The sequence below is a fragment of the Coptis chinensis genome, chromosome 8, assembly GCF_015680905.1.
Source record: "Coptis chinensis isolate HL-2020 chromosome 8, ASM1568090v1, whole genome shotgun sequence".
Taxonomy (NCBI): Eukaryota; Viridiplantae; Streptophyta; class Magnoliopsida; order Ranunculales; family Ranunculaceae; genus Coptis; species Coptis chinensis.
Window position 1 is genome coordinate 670,029 of NC_141463.1, and position 21,365 is coordinate 691,393.

Genomic DNA, 21,365 nt, shown 5'->3' on the forward strand with positions numbered 1-21,365 from the left:
TGTCATTTGCATATTAGATTATTTACAATTACATTAATTGAATATGAGGTCTGGTAGCATCAATTCCTCATGGTCTGAAGTCGCCTAAGACGCTTAATACATTTGTTGCTGGGGTACGTGATAAACACCCAAAACTGTATTATAAAACCTCGTAGAGACGTAACATTTCGGTTAATTTTGTGCTTAATAATCATGAAATAATCGTATTCTCGTGTTTTTGCAGGTTGGAACAACTAACATAAAAATGATGATAAAGCCAGTATTTAAACACGGAATAGGGAGTATACATAAAGCTTTCCGATTAAGCCATGTGAAGCCCAACAAATTCGGACTAAAGCCCAAAGACTCAAACAGGACAAAATCAAGTCAGAAACGGGATTACGTACACAGAAACAGCAAACTTCCGGAGCTCATATCTCTTGAACCAGAACTCCAAATTTAGCAAGTGAGCTGCTCAAACGATCAGTACGATGAACTTTACACAATGGTGGGAAGTTGTAAAAATACCAAAAGACAGGCCCACCACTGGACACAGCACGAGGACACACTATGCGGGCCCACAAGATTTGATGAGTCATCATACAAGTCAAGACAAAAGGAGTAAATAATTGGAACAAAGTGGATACCTTGCATGCAATTAATAGTTAGATAAGATTAGGTGCTAATAGTGTAAACCCTGCAAGGTGTCACTTTGCTTTGGTTTTGTGGATAAGATGGAAATTAATAGGTTTTTGTATTTCACGTGGGAGAAGAGGAGAAAGCTCTCTTATGTATAAGGGGGGCTGATTTTGGAGCATTAACTCCCCTTTTTGGAGATTCCCTTTTCATTCGTTGTCTTGTAGTTTAGTTTTTAGTTTTAGTTTTTATGTAAGAAAACTTGTAATAGTGTTAATGGAGAACATCTTTAGTTTTTGAAATAGACTTAATCATTTCCTTAGGTAATTTAGGTTTTAGTTTTTCTTTTCTTCTTCCTCTCTCTCATTAGCTTATATAACTTGTAGTTTTTCAAATAATCCAAGGATCATGAGCTAAAACCTTCCAAAGTGGAGGGTTAATGATGCTCATGTGAGGATTCTTATATGTTTCTTAGAAGTAGGATTCGCTGCTTAGGACTAAGGACACATGTACCACACTACCCCAAAATGGTAGTGTCCAGCCAAAATTGAGGCCTAGAGGTTGAGAATGACTTGCGTGCGCCACCCTTTTCATGCCTGGGCTAGCCACGCGCGGGTCCTATTTGACCTCTTAATTCTCTATTTGACAGGTGTATGTTGTATGAGTCCAGGAGTTAAGATGGTATTTCAGAGATGAAATATCAGTTCAACTCATTATGTTAGGGAAATGGACTTAGAGATGAGTTCATCTCGCTAGGGATCGACGTTTTATCCATTTAGGGTTTGATAATGAACCCAAAACGGCTTAGAGATGGTAGTAATATGATTTTAAGGGATTATAATGAGTCCTTGTATGAGTAGCATAATCCTCTACACTTTCTTTCTCTTTAAATATCTTGTTAAATATCTTAGTTTTTCCTAGTTTTTTCGTGTCTTGCATTTTTAAGTGTCTGTTAGGATTTAAAACACAACAAACCTTAGCTAGCTTAGCAAATCACTATGAAACTTACTCACTAGTTTCCCAAGGAGCACAATAAAGTTTTAATATTGTCCTAGACTTTAGGTTGGAACAAATTCCTACTCGAACTAAACAAATGAAAACACGTGAGTAAGGACTTGAGTTTACACCGAACGGAGTAGAGAAATCAAATCTTTATACCGCAAAGTGTAAATATCAGTATGTTACCAACATACTTGCTGCATATGTTTGAAAACTTCTAATAATTTCTATGGACTTCCTTGATTCATTGAATTCATATTGAACCAGTACTACTAAGTTAATAATGATCTTTTCGAGGATCGATCACCAAAATTGCCGCTCAAAATTGCAGCTCAAATTTCGATAGGAGGCTTTGGCTACGTCCATTGCCTCACGTCGTTAACGCTGTTAAAATTTTAAAGTTTGTAGATTTATCGGGCTATGGATCAACCCGCAACCTTTTCAATTGCATGCCTAACCATGGCGAACTGAAGCAACAACTAAGAGTCAAGGCGGACCAATTGGCCACTGGCCTAGACATATTGGCAACTTTCGATTTCATTCGAGATTGGGTTACAAGTCATCTCTTACCCTATCTAGATTACAATTTATTAATACATATCATATTATGAAGAACTGACAGTTTCCTGACTCCATTAATTAGCTAGAGTGTAGTTCATGGAATAACCACTAAGCTACTGGCAGCGCTCTCCACACAAATGTCGAAGTAAGTTGAAGCGATTTGGTTTATTTGGCAATAAACCAAGACTACTATAAAAAGAGAGCGACCATATCAGTGACAGGCATACCAAAATCAACATAGAGTACCTCATAAGTACCACCTTGCAGGTCGTCCAAAGTTGAATATGAGTTCGCTTAAATCTATCTCTATATCCTTTTTACATAAGAAGAAGCAAACAAGTTCGTGCACATATCGACCTTCAAATGTTCAAATGTTTAATTAAACTATCGACTTTGATGAACCAGCAACACCGCTAGCTAGTGTCGATCAAACTCTGACAGGGGCTACCAGGCCACTCATCCGAATATGAGTCTCTTCTGAACTTGAAGTTTTCAAAAAGCTCGATCTACTGCAGGTCGATTACACTCTGAGTTGGGGCTCGCACTAGCCATTTGATGCCTTGGTCGAGTATAGGTCAAGCAAGCTCCAAACTGGGGGCTAGCCATAACCATCTCCGAACTGGGGCTAGTTATTGCCATCTAAACTTGTTCAATTCAATTATTATTTGAGCTCAATGCTATATGCTCTATGCATCTCCAGAATTACTACTGTTAGTTGGTACTAACTCTTTGGTGCTAGTTTGCATTTTTACAGGTTAATTAAACTCTAAAACTGGGGCTAGCTATAGTCACGCCAATTCAAGGCTAGCTATCAACTGTGATCTCCAACTCAGGACGCTCACTAGAGCAGGCATACTCACTCGGGTCATGAAGCCCACCTGGGTATAACGCTCACTCGAACTAAAATGCTCTCCAGAGCTTAAACGTTCTCCACATTTAAATGCTCACTCGAGCTCAGGGATACATAGCCCACATGCTACATAGCCTTAACACTTCTCGTTAGTTTGAGACCTATATTTCTAGGGTCAACTAAGTGTACAACGCTCTCTAAGAGCAAAACATTCAAACGAACTCAAACGCTGTCCAAAGCTCAAACGTTCTAAATGACTAAACGCTCACTCGAGCTCAGAGGCTACATAGCCCATCAATTCTCGCTAATTAAGAACCTACACTTCTAGGATCAATTCAGTGCAGAATGCTTCCATAAGCACTAAAAGGTCCCTTGACCTACTTGAGCAGAACACTTACATAAGCGCTAAAAGGTCCCTTGACCTGCTGGAGCAGAACGCTTACATAAGTGCCAAATGGTCTCTTGACCTACGCGCACTCAAGCAGAACGCTTCCATAAGTGCTAAACGGTCCCTGGACCTACTGGAGCAGAATGCTTACATAAGCGCTAACATGTCCCTTGACCTATTGGAGCAGAACGCTTACATAAGCGCTAAAAGGTCCCTTGACCTGCTGGAGCAAAACGCTTACATAAGTGCTAAATGGTCCCTTGACCTACGTGCACTCGAGCAGAACGCTTCCATAAGCGCTAAAAGGTCCCTGGACCTACTGGAGCAGAATTCTTACATAAGCGCTAACATGTCCCTTGACCTATTGGAGCAGAACGCTTACATAAGCGCTAAAAGGTCCCTTGACCTGCTGGAGCAAAACGCTTACATAAGTGCTAAATGGTCCCTTGACCTACGTGCACTCGAGCAGAATGCTTCCATAAGCGCTAAAAGGTCCCTGGACCTACTGGAGCAGAATGCTTACATAAGCGATAAAAGGTCCCTCGACCTATGCTCACTCGAGTAGACCGCTTACTTAAGCACTAAAAGGTCCCTCGACTTACGCTCACTCTAGTAGAATGCTTACATAAGCACTAAATGGTCCCTTAACCTATGCTCACTTGAGCAGAACACTCACTCGAGCACTATGGATCCCTAGACCTACGCTCACTAGAGCAGCATGCTCACAAGAACTCCAAAACGTACTACAGCAGAATGCTCACTTGAGCTCCAAATGCTCTCTTGAGTTACAATCTTCTCACTAATTGAGGGCCTACACTTCTAGGATTAATCTAGTACTTGTCAAAGCAGCATCATTCCTATCTTCAATCATTACGTAACCGATGTGCTTCCCACGTGTGGAGTTAATCTCTCATCAGATCGTCCTACGAACGACCTAATGAGAGGGGGCAGTGTGAGGGACTAATATACACAACCAACGTATATTATACACGTGTCCAGCACAACTCGTCACTATATCAAGACCTGCCAGGTCGCTCATACCATGACCGTAACCAGGTTGCTTATACCAAGACCACAACCAGGTCTTGTAACGGTCAAAGATGGAAAGGCGGACGTTACAACAATTATGTAACAACAACCATGCACTTTATTGCATCTGCATTAAAGCTCATTCAAGACCACATTAAGTGAATGGGCTATAAAATCAACAGGAGACATGATCTAAAAGGGGAGAATTCTATGCTTCTTCTCCACTCTCCATCTTCCCCTAGGCTTTCCAGAAGAGACACCACCAAATCATTCATCCCAAATCGTGAACTACGCCTGACTTGATTCTGGCTCCCCCGAGAGAGCTAGATACGTAGGCAGTTCGTCTGGAACGAACTTAGTCAAATCCATATCAAACCTCCTTCTTCCCCAATTATCCGATAATTGTAAGGTCTGACCAAATCTTACCTTTACAGGTTGGTATACCATTTAAATGAGCCTTGGATATAAGCAAAAAAGATTAAAAAACTGATATAGATATTTGAGAGAATGCTTTCAATATGAATTAAATTCTAACAGGATTTGCAGGTGTATAATCTATTTTTTTCTTTCTATATTTAGATGCAGGGGTTTGTTATGCAGAAGCTACTAATGACTGTTTTACGCCACACCATTTGTCATAACTTAATTAAGGATTAATATCTTATGCCTTAAGTGTGGTGACATTGGAATGTTATCTTGCTGATAAATAGATATAGATTTCCCTGAGAGCATATCATCTAACGTATTGTAATTATACTGACAGTATGGCGTCAACATGAAAAAGAGGTAAGCCTTTTTAAGTTTTCAAACATGCACTATGGGAGAAGTGCCCCAAAGTGCATCTTTTCATATAATAAAGTAATATATAGGTATACTGACAATACCGTACGGTGTCAACTTGAAAAAGATGTAAGCCTATTTAAGGTTCCAAACATGCACTTCTCCCATAGTGCACCTCATTATAGCCAATAATTGTGTTTAGTGTTTTATTATCTATAGTGATTATTAGTCACCAACACAAAAAACTAGATTATACATGGACCTTTATAGGATTTACATCTATTGAAATTTTACTAGGTTCTATATTTTCTTTTACTAACTAAATCCTTAGAGATAAGTTGATACAAGTCTTTTAGACGTACTTTTTCTTTCATGAACAGTTGCATGAAGATCTTTATTTTCAACAAATTTTTTTATCTGCAATTATTAAATCCTAATTACATGTTCTCCAGAAAACAAAAAAAATTATTGATACAAATTATATTTCTCATCAACCTTATATCTTTTCCTATCTAGGATGGTAGTTTCAATACGTTAGTCTTGGTTCTCCCAACTTTTCTTCTTCGTGTAGTTTGTAATTATTTAATTTGTCTTAGGTATATTTTATTTCCTTTCATGTGCAGATAAGCCAAAGAGCATTGGGATGTGGATGGTCGCAATGTGTAATTGTGTAGAGTATGTAATTGCTTTACTCCACTCCTACTGTAATTCTGGCGTGAATGGATAAGCAGAGTTCTTGATGTAGTCGATTGATGATTGATCAGGTAGAGACAAGTCTTGATTTGCTAATGAGCCATGTTTTCTTTGTTGTACACAACAATGGTACGGTGCACTCATGTTGCTAATGCTGTTGTTTCATAATTTGCTCCACCATCACCAATTCTTCTCAAAGCTTGATTCATAGGAATCCAAATAAAAAAAAAATAACATTTATACATGGGTCATGAACTCTGTCACTTGCTTGACACACTTCTTAATCCTATTGTAAATGAGATATCGAGCTGCATGTCTCCGTAAAAAAAAAAAAAAAAAAAAAAAAAAAAAAAAAAAAAACTAACTAATGTATTAATGCTTAATTCAAATGGTGTTTGAATTTGCTTTTCAGGTGTATATATATCATAGGTCTAAATTTGTATTGTTCTCTTCGAAATCTCTGTTGCAGGGGTAGGAGTCTAATTATGGAATGTGGAGTGGTAGCTTCCTCGAAACATTACTCAGTAAGGTACACATCTCATTTGTTGTTTGCACATGCTTTTCAAGTAATTTGGCTGTATGATAACTAATACATGACATTTTAACTATATGCTATGTGCCTATGCATAGTATTTTTATAAGTGCATTACTGAACGCCTCACATAAACTTATTGAATTAAAATGCATTCCAATATTGAGCTAATTCAAAATCATGTAACAAACATTTTAAATCATAAGAATATGTTTAATTTTGTACTACTAACTCACCTAATATATGACATAAGAATAGGATCTATTTAAAGTGTAGGTTTAATATTATTTCAGGGAACTACTAATATATATTTCGGGACATTAAGTTAGGTGGTCAGCGTAAGTCGTAGCATGTTATTTCTTAGTAGAGTTATTTGTGGAACACTTTCTCTGTGAATAGACTCCTTAAATAGTTATATGGTCATATACCCCTATCAAACCTTAATCATGAATTAAATACCATAAATGCTTATTACTAATGACAGAGCTATGGTACGTACGTGGATGACATTTCTCTTGAAAATAACCTTCTATACCTTCTTGGGACGGATACATCTAAGAAAATAGAGTGGCCTTCTATGGTGTATGACGACATAGTTAATATATGTTAGATGTAAATACGAGCAATGAAGTAGAAGACACTAAACATATAGATTATGTGAAATCAGAACTCTATTATGAAAAATCTTATGTTGCACAAGTTATTAGTGTGTGGTGTGTGTTCGTAACCTTCTACTAATTGGTGGAAATTTATAAAACCAAATCTAATATTAGCCATTAAAAGTAGAATTCATATTAAAAGTAGAATTTGTATTCAAAAGTTGCATGTCACATTCTTGCTCAAACGGTCATGTATCACCCAATTTAAGGGGGCCACACGAAATTTAGATTTATTGGCTTGAGAAAATATTTCATGCAAGTAGGGTTGTAAAGGGTGTACCTAAACTTAGTGTGGGGTTGAATTCTCAAGAGGCCAAATCCTACAATGCAATCCTCTAAAAGCCAACATTCTTAAGGAACCAACCCTCAAAACAACCAGATATAACTTCAAATCATTTTCTGCAACTTTGTCCAACAAATAAGTAAGAGCAATATTTCAACATTTGATGAAACGTAGTCCTTCAGTCCATGGTCAATCACTAATTCCCTTGGCCCCTATTTTAATGTGAACCGTTTGAGTATCTATTACCAACAATGTCCAGCTCAAAGGAATTTTAGTTTAGCCTTTTTCATTCGATTGAATAGGTACGAAGGTGGTGAAGATACTATGATATCCTTAAATGATGCCTACATTCATGTTTGTGAGTACTGTTGGTATGTAGGTCTTCTTAACAGTGATATCAAGAATAGTTTTTTTTTTATGAGTTAGACCTATCCTTACAATGCTCGAAGAATTTTGTGTCAGTTTGAGGAGCTTTGGAGCTTAGACAATATTGACACAGATGCATGAAATCTATTAAAAAAATGGAAAAATTAGGATGAAGGCTTTATAAACAATGATCTTTAAAGGTCATTATAATCAAAATATGATTATCCTGAGACTTTGAATAAGTAAGGTTTCATCTCTTTCTATTTAACAAAACAAGCCTTATTGATCAAATCAAAGGGAGTAGGTTTAGAAAAGGATTCAACATGAGCTATGAACACTTATTGGTCATATCGTTCATACATCAACATAATGTATGATCAGTATGAACAAGCATTGATACCATAAAAATAGTAAAAACTCAATTATATTACTCTAACCTTATTCTTACGGTATCAACTATTTATTTCCTACTCTCACATATAGATTTATGCAATATATAGAGTACGGAATCGTTCCACTCCTAAAGTACCAAGACATAAAGAAATCAATTAATCAACACAAGGGAACAATGGTGAGAGCAATATTTATAGAGATGAATTTACACTATGAAACTAATTATATGAATTTACTTATAATAATTTAACTAAGCAATTGAATATGAATTGAATAAAATATAGAGAAGAATATGGAGAAGAGATTAGGGGGATTTAATTTCACTTAAATAAATTCCTAATGTGCTAGTGCAGATTATTGCAATCATAACCAATTAAGATTAATTGTGATCCCTAATTATTCATGGCAATCTCTGTCAACTAATAATTAGCATGTGAGAAAGTTCAACCCATTCTCATAGCGAATTAACTAACCTACTAAAGTGAACTCTTAATGCAATAATTCTAACTAACACATCAAGTCTTCATCCAAGCTTTATCAAACCCCACTAATGGAGATTTAACTAGAACTCATTAGACTATCATTAACATATGAATAATAAGAAAACATAATAAAGAACAATAACTTGACTTTTATTAATCTAATCAAGAATTCAAATCTAAATTAACAACTAAGAAATGATTAACAACTAATAACTGAATTTAGATCTAAGTAATTTAATAAACCAAAACTGAAATTATGATTAACTAGCTACTTTTATTAATCTAATGAAGAATAAAACAATGATTCAATAACTAATTTAAAAACAAGATAATAAAAACTAATTAATGGAGTCTAATAACTAGATCTAAAACTATTGGCTAATGGCTACCTACAAAACTAGATTACTTAAGAGTTAAGTCTTGTGTCTTGAAATGGAGGAGACAAGATCCACTTTTTCATGCATGGGATGAGGAGACATGTTTTGGACCGAAAAATTGAGCCCAAAGCCCAATTTCTTCAGTCTATAGAGCCCTTTTCAGCTTGATTTGACTTCAATAGACTTTTTGTCCACTTTTGCTCCTCTTATTGGGTTAAGACTTGGACCATTGGAAAGCTTTTTCCAAGCCGTTCGTTTTGACATAAGGTAGGCTCCATTCCGAGGTCTGAGTCCAAAGATACAGCCTTCAGAAGTTCTGCTGACTTTTGTGTGATGTTTCTGCCCGCGTTGACTTTGACTTTTCAGCTTTGACCGAGCTTTAAAAATGGCTTTTTCTCCTTGAATCTTGGTCTTTAATCATAGAACTTCTTAGCAACCAACCCTTGCCCCTTTATCTCGCCAAAGTGACACATTTATGCACATAATTGACTTTAATGCCTGAAATACATAAATGCACGTAATCGGCATTAACTCTTATGTATTACTCGCATAATTGGTCTAAGAGTATTATTGTTAATGGGTTAAAACTACAGTTTTAGGATCTTATCAAGCCACCCCCAAACAGCATTTTGCTTATCCTCAAGCAAATATGAGAAATTAGCATAAGTGAGCAAAAATAGAGTTCTAACTACTCTCGTTTTGCCGAGTGCGATTGCATTGACCATATGCAACAATGCCTTAAACCACTAGGAATTCCATAGTGGATGAGTTATAGCCTCGTGAGAGTTTTCCAGTGAAGGTACTCACAAACTTCATCTATACTACAACGACTAAGAAATAAAACTATTGTTTCCTTATTTATGCCTCAATTATCTATACATCTCACTAGCAATGAATACAGAATAATCAAGTCGAAACCTAAACTAATATATGCATAATAATCAATTATCTACGAATAAATATATATACAATGAGTAATACTATGAAATGCACTAGCAGGTTTGTTTCTGAAAACTCAGAATAACGTCCTTAAGTAGGTCCTCACATAAATGTCAAAACAAAATCACTCGATTTTTTACGCTCGAAGTTTCGTTACTCCAATGTACAGTGGGCACACTTTACCTTACAATCTCAATGACACACAAGGAAACCAGAGTCGATTAAACACATCTGCCACTTACTATCACACTAACTTATTCCTAATTGAGCTAGAGGTCTTTATTAGGTGTTGCGGGGATTAGGAGATGGTTTAAGAAGGAAGGAAATGGATATTCAAAAAGGACAAGTCTGAGATAATAGAGTCTTCGTATTATGTAACTAGAGAAAACCTTGTTATTTACTTTTGATTCTACACTTTGTTTCCATCCTTAGCCATATTTTTCTTTTTCTTTGGCTTTTGACTCCTTTGATTCTATTTTTGGAGTTCTAACTCTTTATTTTCAGGAATATATTTAATACAGAGAGATCAGGTAAAACACCTGATTAATGTGGAAGAAGATCAGTCAGCAGCAAGAACACTTGATTAAACTGAACTTTTATTTATATATGGATGGAAGTGTGTACAGGGGATGGTAGAGAGCACTCTTTAGCAAACTAGAAAGAAAATTGAAAGGTAAAAAATAAGATGTTCCTCAACAAGGGTGAGGTATCCCTTTTATACTAGTCGGATCTTAAAATATAATTTGGAGTCCGCACAGGAAGTGGCGACGTGTGCTTCAATAATTGCAGTCGACTGGGCCACCTTGACAAAGCATACTTGTCTTTTACTTCTGTCTTCAAAGGATAAGAATCCTTTTGATACTTTATTCCATTACCTTTTGACTTTAAAGAAAAGAAAAAGGTGAAATGTCCCTTTCATGGGGCCTTCTTGGATAAAGTAATATGCTGATTCTATTTCTGGTCCTTAATTTGGGCCATAGTGTCTGCCATTATGCTGAGTGCGTAGATTCTCAGCAACTTGTGTCAGGATATCATTATCCACATCTTCTAGTTCTGATTCGGAGGAAAGATACCCATGATGGTTAATATACTCATAAGGTCCTTCTTCTTCTATTAATTTGAAGATCTCTATAGCTGTTGGACTAAGAGCCAAAGAGCTAACCCGGCTGAATTGCTCAAAGAATTTGGTTTTATTAGAATTGTCCAAAGATTCTGTGAGGATTATAAATCTATCGATTCGGACAAAAAGTAAACTTTGGATACTTTTTGTCTTTGAATTAGATCGATAAACCATTTAATCGATGAAGACCAATAGCACGGATTTCGGCCATTTCTCTGATTCTGTCTTCTGCTGTAATTGTATGAAATTTCTCCTTAGATTCCGAAAGAGAAAGAACTCTTGATATGTCCTTAAGCTATAGCATCAGCTTAAGAAACAGAATCTTTCCGGTAAAAAAGAGCTAGGAGAATTTTGTGAGCAATTTGCTTATGATATTCCTCCTCAAAGGAAGAAGAAGATTTCTTCCCAGAAAACCCAGAAAAACAGTAAGAGAATATATTCTCGAAAGAATAAAAGGAATTTCAATAAAAATTGGAAACCTAATAAAGAGTTTTATAATACTCCACATAACAAAAGTAATATTACTTGTTTAAAATGTGGAAAAATTGGTCATTATGCCAATAAGTGTTATACTAAACAGAAAATCAATAATCTAGAGATTGATGAAGATCTTAAGTTACAATTAAGTAAAATATTACTTAATACTAGTTCTTCTGAATCTGAGGATGAAATTGAAGATCCTTACTCTAGTACTTCCGAGAATGAAGCCCCATGTCAGTGTAACATGTTGCAATCTAAATGTGATAGCATGAAAGCTATCTTACAGATGAATGGGTTGGCTATTAATGTTCTAACCTTAGAACAACAGTCGGTCTTAGATCTTCTAGACTCTATTACTAACCCAGACACAAAGCTCAAGTTAATTAAAACTTGTTTTAAAGCAGTAAAGGATAACATAGTTGATCCTACGGAAGGTTATAATCTTAAAGAGGTCTTTGATCGCCTAGGGAAGAATAAACCTAGCTCCTCAAAGTCTCTAGTCACCCAGGATCTAAATAATAAGATCCAGAATCTCAACAAAGAGATTCTTCATTTAAAGCAAAGAGTGTTTCAAATAGAGAAACACTATTTCAAGGAAGTCATTACAGAAAAGACAGACAGTAACTTCCAATACTGCAGTTTCATTTCCTCTATATTTTCTAGGAAATGGAATATTTTTATAACCTTGATTATTGACAAAGAATATATTCTGAATAATTATATTGCTTTAGTCGATAGTGGTGCAGATATGAATTGCATCCAAGAAGGTTTAATTCCAACAAAATATTTTGAAACTACTACTCAAACTATGACTAGTGCTAGTGGTAGTAAAATAAATATTCAGCATAAGCTCACCAAGGTTACTATTAATAAGAATGAGGTTAATATACCTCTATCTTTTCTATTAATTAAAAACCTTACCCAGCAAATTATACTGGGAACCCCTTTCTTAAATACCATTATGCCTATTAATAAAATTGACAATTATGGTATTTACACTAACTTCGAGGATCATCCTTTGGTTTTCGAATTTATCTCTTCTTCTTTGCAGGACCGGAAGATCCAAGATTGTGAAATATAATTCACAAACAAAGGCTTTATGAGTATCCAAATATTTTGGAAATAATATACTCTTCATTATTCAGAGAATATTTCTCCGGGATTATATCATGTACATCTAAGACATAATTGAATGTCTCTTTACAGAATCCAGAATGCTCCAATTTGGTTCATTGGAGAATCCATTATATGGACAGCACACAGAGCAACCTTCAAGGGCCTCTGAATCCTTTCAGGATACTGCTAGTGTTGACATGATCAACACTCTTGAGGACAATTTAGGCCTCCTTAACTGGGATAATTCCCAGGAGTCTGTTGGTATTCCTGACAGCACCAACAAGGGTAAAACCTTGGAGTCTGATTATTTCAGCACTAATGCGAGTTCTTCGCATAATATTTCTAGAAAGTCTAAAAGTACTGGTAAAAGAAAAGTACGATTTGATGATCTAGAGTTACCTTATGTCCATGATAACAGACATAAGTTCTTTACACATCAAAAGCTTCACAGCTTTCAGAAGTCCATTTTGGACAATGTTATCAATACATTTGATCAGCATAATAAAAAGGATCTTCTCCAGATTCTTAAAATTACTGCTAAATATTTTAGCAAACTTAACCAGAAGTCAATCAAGCCTTGGTCTGAAGTTAATAAACCCAATAGCTCAAAAAGATCCTTTGATTGTGTATCTTGGAGTATTCTCTCCAAAGACTTTTCAGAATATTTTTGGAATAAAGCCAAAATTTCCCTTCCAGCACCTTTGCCTGAATTAATCCAAAATCTTCCTCCTTCACATTTTCAGAAATGGATTAATAATTGGAATTCAATAGTATTGGGTTCTTGCCCTTTGATTATAAAAGGTATTGCCCATATTACTGAAGGCACTCGCAGTATACATCCTAGTCTTCATATCTTCCTCCCTGCCACATTTTGGCAATATTTTGGTCCTGAAGATATGTTTTTAATTGATGAATTACTAGAGATGGGATTTATTAAATCCATAACCATCAGTATAGAAGTATCTCTGGAAGCAGGAACTAATGACAGAACATTCCTGCCTACACCGTTGGTTCATGCCATAGAAAATACTATGGTAAAATGGCATGGAACTGTTTATTGTGAATTTACTACAGCTTGTCCTGAATATACAGAAGATGAAACTTATCCTTCAGTATTTTTGGTCCGAATACATAAACAAAGACCTTTTGATGACATATCAAGAGTTATTTCTCTTTCGGAATCTAAGGAGAAATTTCATACAATTACAGCAGAAGACAGAATCAGAGAAATGGCCGAAATCCGTGCTATTGGTCTTCATCAGATTAAAAACATATCTTCAGGACCAAAATATTGCCAAAATGAAGTTAGTGTAAATACCATAATTGTCAATTTTATTAATAGGCATAATGGTATTTAAGAAAGGGGTTCCCAGTATAATTTGTTGGGTAAGGTTTTTAATTAATAGAAAAGATAGAGGTATATTAACCTCATTCTTATTAATAGTAACCTTGGTGAGCTTATGCTGAATTATTTGAAGCGACTAACAATTTCTTGATTTCAAAGGTCTTTCTCTTTTCTATTCTTCATCTCTATTCTCAGACTCATTCAAAGAATGGGTAGGCTGATTTTTATTTTTATTTTGTTTTGTAAAAGGGTAAAAGATTTGTGATTTATGAAAGGCTAAAGAAAGGCTCAGAGGGGCGACTAGCGGAAAATAATTTTATAAGATTTGAATTTCTGGCTATATCGATCCAAAGAGGGCCTAAATTCTCGCTTAGGATATGGTATAGTGATCAAGCAAGTGGACGTGTGATTTCTCTATCCAGATTTTACTTCTCCCTTGTGTCATTTATCAAATGTTTCACTCATATAAGGCTTTAGGCTATATTCTCACAGGATTTGTAGAATAATAAATACTCCAGCCTAGATTTCAGAAACTTACTGCCAAACAATCATAGATACTCATGAAATATATTTATAGATAGATGCAAATATTATTACCTACATATTAACCTAAGTTTCTAAAAATTATTCTAATGCAAAAGCTACGTGAGACTTCTAGATTATTAAGAGCATAGAGAAAGAAAACAATATCAATATTCCTAAGTGTATAGCATAACTTTTTATTTATATTTTTGAAATTTTGAAATTTTTGAAATTTTAACAGAAAACAACTGCATATTATAAATATCTATATTCTAACAGATGCCTTAATTACACGTGTTTCTATGCCACCCCCAAACAAGAAGCATGCTTTGTCCTCAAAGTATTTAAATAAAAAGGGTAGGAAAATACCATGAAAATGCATGAAATTCTGGAACATCTGCAAAACAAGGTTATAACATACTAATATAGAAAATAAAAACTGACGCAACTCTATAGGAGTTCTACCCGTTATGGGGTTAATAAGAAATAAATTGCTTGAGACATAAGCAGACACTAACTGAAACTAAAAACTTACCTTATCTCCCGCTTAATCGTCATCCTCATCTTCTATGAGATGAGATTCCTTCGCGTCCTGCCATGCCATGATAACTTGCCAAGCCTGACGCTGGGTGTCATCAATACGTGCTAACCTATCGAGTGTTACTATGTCTGATGGGGTGTAAGGAGCAACCAAATGAGGTTGCACCTGCCATCCCGGCCAAGTCATAACTCGAAATGAGCAAACCACCCAATTGGTGGGTCTCATGACTTCAACCCTTTTCTAATCCGTAAACTGGGTACAGAATTCAAGTAAACAACCGCGCATGATGCGACAAACCAAAATAGGCATAAGAAGATACTTATGCCTCATGCTATGGGCTCTCTTTAGACTAGACACTAATACTCGGGGAATGTCATAGCGGCGACGTCCCTCAGCTAAAACAAGGAAGATGTCACCAGCGGTTCTATTTGCAGAAGTAAATTGCCACTCCCCTAACATATTCATCATAATGAATAACATGGTTGTGCCTACATTCAGGGATATGCTACCAAGGGCTATGCTATATCGCCCTTGGTCCATTACACGAAACACCCCTCCCCCATAATACTCATGAAAGTATGTATAGTCATAGAGGTATGTATTATCGGTCATATATCCCCACGTGTGCATAGGGTCAGGCAATGGCAATCCCAAAACTAACGCTACCAAAGACTTACAGAAATCTAGTGGCGTGTCATCAATTACGATGGATAATTTTTGTTCTCCATCTTGGTTACAATAGAAATTGACATGGTCGTAGAAATAAGCAGTAAGCTGAGGTGAATATGAGTCGTCATCACTTACCAGTAGGTGCCGCCATCCTAACTACAAGATCCTGTCGCAAAACCAATGTCCATAAGAGTCGCTTCCCAACAAGTCTTCGAAAGATTGTTCAGGTATGACTATAGGAGATGTCATCACAAAACTACTCTCTAGAACCTGCTGCAAACGATCCTGGAATAACCCATGAAAAATTGGAATTTTTGTGTCTCTTCACGAGGTCGGTAGCGGGGTGTGCTTTCGACTAAGCCTTGTATGGACGCGAATTCGCTCCGGAGAATTTGGACTTCTGATGTTTTGAAGCGCAGGTCGCTTCGAGGGAACCGGACTCACCCGGTGTTTTGGGGCGCAGTAACGCCGGGTTTTGTCTTGGTAGGCGCGCAGTCGGCTCGAGGGAACTGGACTCATAGTGTTTTTTTTGCAGTAACGCCGAGGTTTTGTCTTGGTGGGCGCGGTGTCGCTTCGGGGAAACCGGACTCCAGCGGTGTTTTGGGCGCAGGTAACGCTCAGGTTTTGTCTTAGTAGGCGCGGTCGCTTTCGGGAAACTGGACTCCGCAGGTGTTTTGAAGATGTGGCGCCCAATCGAAGCGCTTGGCTCGCTCGGCGGCAAATCTTTGAAGTGAGAAGGAAAAAAAAGGAAAACTTGGGAGTGAAAGGTGAGAGATGTGAGTTTTGTGTGGAGAATGAATAAAGTTTATATAGGTTTTGAGTTTCCAAAACGACTTGGGAAGTTGCCAAAAAGTTTTAAGGCAATTGCCGGAAACAAAAAATTTCCAAAACCGAAAATGGAAACAACCCATATTCTTTTCATCCTATCACAATATCTAATCATAGGCATGCCAATATCGGTAATATTCTTAACAATCATTCCAAAACAACTTCTAAAATTGAGGATCATATAAAAATCATGCTAGAATAAATAATACCACCCCTAAACAATTTGGGAAGGTGGGATTAACAATAAAAACCATGCATAATTTGAAAAGAACCACATTATATTAAAATTTTAATTCAAACAACATTTAACTACCAAATTCAAATTTAACTACGGAATTCAAAAATTAACATCCGAACCAAATAAAAACAAATACAAAACAACATCAACTCATAAGATCCCTAAACAACGCGCTGTTGGTAGTGGATGGCACATGAGAAGGAGATGACTCTTGAGCTCCCGATGGGCTAGAGCCATCCGTCCTTCGGCAACGACGCTCGTACCTCACAGACGCCTCCTGTTAAGAGTCCAAAACTGTAGTTTTAACCCCTTAATAATCATACTTTTAGACCAATTATGAGAGTAATAAATAATAGTTAATGCTGATTACGTGTTTTTATGTATTTTAGGCAGTAAAGTCAATTATGTGCAGAAATGTGCCACTTTGGCGAGATAAAGGAGCAAGGGTTGGTTGCTAAGAAGTTCTGTGATAAAGGCCAAAATTCAAGAAGACAAAGCCTTTGTAATGTCCGGTCAAAAGATGAAAAGTCAAAGTCCACGCGGGCAGAAATAGTGCACAAAGTCAGCAGAACTTCCGAAGACCGTATCTTTGGACTTAGACCTCAGAATTGGGCCTACCTTATGTCACAATGACCGGCTCGGAAAGAGCTTTCCAATGGTCTAAGCCTTGGTCCAATCAGAGGAGCAGAAGTGGACGAAAAGTCTATTGAATCCAAATCTAGCTGAAGAGCCCTTTTTGGACTGAAAGAATTGGGTTTTGGGCCCGATTTTCCGGCCCAAAACATGGCTCCAAGCCCATGCACGATTTTTGGATCTGAAGCATATAAAAACAAAACCTTAGCTCTTTGTTAAGGGTAGATAGTTAGACCTAGATTAGAAATTAGATTAGTTAGCCTCCATTAATTAGTTTTAGAACTTAGTTTTAGAATTTCAATTAGTTAAATTAATTAGTTTCATTTCCTTGTTTTAGATTAATCCTTTGAATCATTGTTCTTCATAGATTTGATAAATAAAATAGTTATTTATTGTTCATTTTGATTTTGTCATTTCAATTTATAGATCTAATTTCAATTCTTAGTTATTAATTAGATTTGAAGTATTGGTTAATTAAAAGTAGTAAAGGTCATATCTTTATATATGTCATTTCGTTATTCATATCTTGTCGTTTGAATTCATGTCGTAGTGTAAAATTCCCACCATTGCTCTCATTAGACTTTGGATTTACTAGTCAATTATAGAAAACTTCAATACTAAGGAACTGAGAGTGGAACGAACTTTTTACTCCACTCTATTTCGGTAGAATCGAGAGTATAGAAATCTTTGATAGCAACGCGTAATTAAGTTTAGTTTTCTTGTGTTTTTGAGTTCAACGTTCATTTCGTAGGAAAACTATTCATTTTTACGTTTATCAAATGGCGCCGCTGCCATCTTAGTACTCTTTATTATTATTTTCTGTAGACTTGATAGTTTTTCAAAGTCCCATAACCCACCCACCCTTGTTTGGATCCTCACTGTGGTTGTCTGTTTCAGCTTTGCAAGTTCCCACGAAAAATTACTTTCGGGCCTTTTCATACTGGCAAGCAAAGTGGAGCGCACCTAGCCACACGCCTGGAATCCCGAATTTTGCCTAAGCGCCACCTGCGCCCTACCAAGGCAAACCACGAAGCGCCCGCCCTGGCCGCTGGAATCCCAATTTCTGGCGTGACCTCATACTGTCTAGGCCTATTCGGCGCACCACGCCTCTCTTTGAAACCCCGATTTCCACAGGTTTGTTTCAAACTTCCATTGCTTTCAAGTTTTTCAGTGTTCTAACTTGTTATATACACTGAGCACGCGTAAACAAGACGCTATTCATAAGCGAAGCAAGGAGGCTTTCAGGTACTCTTTTCTTCCACTCCTCGCCTCGTATGTCAGAGGAGTTTCAATTCTAGTATAATCAGGCTTGTTTATCGTAAACATCAACGTACATGCCTATCTAGAAATTTATAGTTAGAGTTTTGGTTGCATATTAATTGCCTTATGATATATTTGAAAAACCCATATGGCATATCAATATGTAGATCAACAATCATATGATAATTATGCAAACCCTTCACCATGTTCATGTTATGGTAGTCCTGACCATTGGGCTTCTCATTGCCCATCATATGAAGAGCAATCATATAATTATTATGAAAACCCTTCACCATGTTCATGTTGTGGTAGTCCTGACCATTGGGCTTCTCATTGCCCATCATATCAAGAGTTTGAGCCTACTATAGGATATAATAATAATTATGATCCTCAATTTTCAAATTTTTATAGTGACCCATACAATCAAGAGTTTTCTAGTCATCCAAACTATTCATGGAGTTCCACCAATAACAATCAACCAGCCATTCGGCCTCAACCTAACCTATCACAGTACGCTATCAACCAGAGTCACTCAAACGCCAATAACTATGACTATCAAACACCATACCAACCATACCCACACCACCAAGCTTCACCTCCGCTAACAACATTCGATGAAATAATGGCCCAAAACAAAATAATACTTCAGGACCTAGACCAGAACCTAAAGATATTATGCTCACCTACGCCAGACATTTCAACCTTACCGGAGATCGACACACAACTAGAACCATTACCTACCTATGACCCTCCCATTAACCATTATGTTGACTCCACACCCCACTTGGATGAGGAAATTCTTGCAGACGACTCTTTAGGACTAGTTTCGGATGACCACTCAAACTTGAGCAATGCCTCCGAGGAACTTTCCACTGATCCATCTGACGATGAATATAATGATGATACTTTAGAAGATATTTATAAAGGTGTGACGAAAGAAGAATTTGATAACTATTGACATTCTCTTAATACGGACCCTCCTGTTGAGCATGTCCAGGCCTTTGTGGTTGCTAACCGCACTCGGCTGGATGATTCCTTGACACATTTGAATGAGGCCATTGAGGATACTTACAGTGTTTTAGAGGAAGAGGGTGAGGAAATAGAAATCAACAATTCTAATCTAAGGCAAGAACAAGGTAAGGTGCATGAATTACACGAATTAACTTCTTTAGAGCAATGTGAATCTCAATTTAGTTTGGTAGCTGAGGAAATAACGATAGATGAATTTCTTAATAATGAAGTCAAGAACCACAACTTTATGGATTCAGCTAAGCTAGATGAAGAATTATATAAATTCTTAAGAGCGTGTGAGGATCCCACCCCAACCAACCACCTTCCACCTGAGTTACCACCTCCTCAAATCCAACCATTTACCACCTCAGAGACCCTCTATAATTTTTTCAACCCTCACAGTGAAGAGTGTTTGCCTAGCACACACTCCCATGAGTACACCATTCCGGTAATTGAGAGCCAAACTTTGACCGAGTGTAGTGAGAAACCTAGTTTGTCTTATTTTTCCTCATCTGAGCTTCATGAAAGACATCAGGCCGGATCCACACTTCATTCCCTTCTTACCTAAAGTATCGCTAATTTATCTTTTGGGTCATTCTAACTATTTAAAACAACTACAACATGATGGGTTGCATATGTTTTTTGATAGGATGCATAAGTTTTCATTCCTTCGCTTACATGTTTGCTTCCAATTATACAACATCATTCTGTTTGGGGGTGTTGCTAGTATCATGTTTTTATGGCTAGACCCCCAACTCTTTCGACTATTTGTTTATAGTTGACCACGCATCATCCATTTTGTGCCACCCCAGTTTCTTGTTTGTTTGGGGGTGCACATGCTTTTGATCTAGAAATTTGACTTAAAACGACCCCACATTAAGTCTTGGGAATCTGACTTTAAAAGACCCACGTTTTAAAACAAATTTTCAAAAACCTATTTTCAAAAATTTGTTTGGGGGTGGGGCGTTTGGTTTTTCCATTCTTGATCATTAAACTTCTTATTCTTATCCCCACCTCGCTCCCTTGAAGAGTAGCTAGATTTCTTGTTGGTTGTTGTTTTGATTGTTTTTAGTAGATAAGATGTTAAGTTGTTAAATTCAGTAGTTATATTTGAAATTTGGTCGTTAAATGTTGTTTGAATTTCAATTTATAATATAATGTGGTTCTTTTCAAAAATTGTGCGTTGTTTTTATTGTTAATCCGACCTTCCTGAATTGTTTGGGGGTGGTATTATTTACTCTAGCACGATTTGTTGTAGGATCCTCCAGTTTAGAAGTTGTTTTGGAGTGAGGGTTGAGAATAATTCCGTAATTGGAATACCGATAATTAGATGTGGCGGTAGGATAAAATCTAAGAGAGTTAGAAGTTACTATTCTAAATCCAGTATAAAATATATTAGGGTTGTTATAGAATTAGGAATATGGTTTGTTTCCATTTCCGGTTTTGGAAATTTTTGTTTCCGACAATTGCCTTAAAACGATTGGGAAATTTCCCGATTCTTTTGGAAACCCAACCCTATATAAACTTTATTCATTCTCCACACAACACACACATATCTCACATTCATCTCTCAGTTTTCACTCCCAATTTCCCTTAATTTTTCAGAAGCACTTCCGCATGCATTCCCGAGCACATATCACACTGGAGTGGAGTGCC